The sequence below is a fragment of the Zingiber officinale genome, chromosome 11B (genome assembly GCF_018446385.1).
Source record: "Zingiber officinale cultivar Zhangliang chromosome 11B, Zo_v1.1, whole genome shotgun sequence".
NCBI lineage: Eukaryota > Viridiplantae > Streptophyta > Magnoliopsida > Zingiberales > Zingiberaceae > Zingiber > Zingiber officinale.
This window is the reverse complement of record NC_056007.1, coordinates 23,559,823-23,561,687: the sequence shown is the minus strand read 5'-3', so window position 1 is coordinate 23,561,687 and position 1,865 is coordinate 23,559,823. Positions and strand designations below refer to the sequence as shown.

The window sequence follows — 1,865 nt, the reverse complement described above, 5'->3', positions numbered from 1 at the left end:
TATCCAGGATAATGAAATCTGTGAGAATGATACATCCACCCACTTCTACTGGCATGGCTTCCACTATTCCCATTGGGTATCTACATGAATGGTCAGCTAATCGCAGTGCCATAGTAGTCAGTTTAATGTTCTGGAGTCCCAGCTTCTTACATAAAGAGTACGAAAGTAGGCAAACACTGGCTCCCAAGTCACAGAAAACTCTCTGTATAAGTTCAGAACCAATTTTGCAAGGTATGAAAAAACTCCCTGGGTCCTGAAGTTTTGGTGGAATATTTGCCATAAGTAGATCACTATAATTCTCTGTTAATGCTACGGTCTCAAAATCACCCTTTTGCCTCCTGTTGGATAAAACTCCTTTTAAGAACTTTGCGAACTTCGGCATTTGGTGCAGTGCATCTATCAGTGGTACTTCTACACAAATTTCCTTAATCTTCTTCAGGAATCGGTTGAACTCTTCATCCTTCTGGGATGTTATCAGTTTCTGAGGGAAAGGAATCGTCTGACTTTGTGGGGGAATTTGAAGAGTCCCTTCAACTTTCTTGGTGACCTCCTCTCCATCCCTGTTCTGGATCTGATTGGGCATTAGGGGAGAGGGTTCTTCCCCTGAGTTAGGTCCTTTCTGAGTAATGATTTAGGGGTCTCCCACAGTTCGTCCACTCCTCAACTCGATGTGGTTGCAGTGTTCCACTGGGTTTATATCTGGCTTTCCTGGAAATGTTCCCTGTGCTCTTGAGAAGGACTGGGCTATCTGAGCTATCTGGCTATCTTGCATCTTTTGGTGTTTCTCAGAATTTTCCATTCTTTGAGTCAAAAGCTTAATCTCATTCTTCATCTCTTTTTGCTCTGAGAGAGCTTCCTCTAGCATCTTTTCAATTTTAGATAATTGTGAAGGTTGCTATTATTGATAAGTTTGTTGTCCAGATGAGTAGCTCTGCTACCCAAGTGAGTAGCTCTGTTGTCTAGGTTGATAGCTTTGTTTTGCTGGCCCTTGGTTCTAATTGTTTCAATATGAGAAATTTGGGTGATTCATCCATCTTGGGTTGTATGTGTTGGAGTACGGATTGTTTTGCCTTTGGTTGTAGCTGACTATCGCATCACACTGCTCAAGTTTATTTATCTGTGCTTGTATTGGCCCTAGGGGGCAAGTATCTTGAGCATGATCCGTACTTCCACAAGTTTCACAAACACAAACTATTGCATTGGTCATGTTGCTGTTGTTCCCCATGGCCTCAAACTTCTTGGTCAGAGCATCCAGTTTTGCATACAAGAGTGTGACTGCATCTACGTCAAATATTCCTGACGCCTTTATTGGATTCCCTAAGAAAGAACCACCAGATCTTTCAGTTGCCCACTGATGGTGGTTCTGTGCCACATTCTCTATGATATCTTTGGCTTCATCAAGGCTCTTGTTCATTAGTGCTCCTCCTGCTGCAGAGTCGAGGGATACCTTCGTGTGATAGTTGATTCCATTGTAGAAGGTATGTAGAACCAACCATTTCTCAAGGCCATGATGGGGGCACTACCTCAGCATACTTTTGAATCTATCCCAAGCTTCAAATAATTATTCTGAGTCCATCTGTTTGAAGCTAGCGATCAAGTTCCTCATATGGGCAGTTTTGCTCGATGGGTAGAACTTGTCCAGAAATTTCTGCTCACACTGCTCCCAAGATGATATGCTGTTTGCTGGAAGGGAATTTAGCCACTGCTTGGCTCTGTCTTTCAGGGAAAATCCGAAAAGAAGCAATCTCACTGATTCTGGAGGAACTCCATTCACTTTCATAGTACCGCATATCTCGTAGAAAAGCTCTAAGTGATGGTTTGGATCATTGTGTGGTCCTCCTCTTAATTGATTCTACTGAACCATG

At 42.7% G+C, this 1,865-nt stretch overlaps 1 non-coding gene across 1 annotated transcript; it reads left to right on the top strand.

The window, feature by feature from the left end:
• The first annotated feature begins 1,502 nt into the window (after positions 1–1,502).
• LOC122035571 lies at positions 1,503–1,608 on the top strand. The gene has a single exon (XR_006127111.1). It is a non-coding gene; the product is annotated as a small nucleolar RNA R71 (small nucleolar RNA).
• The last annotated feature ends 257 nt before the right edge of the window (positions 1,609–1,865 follow it).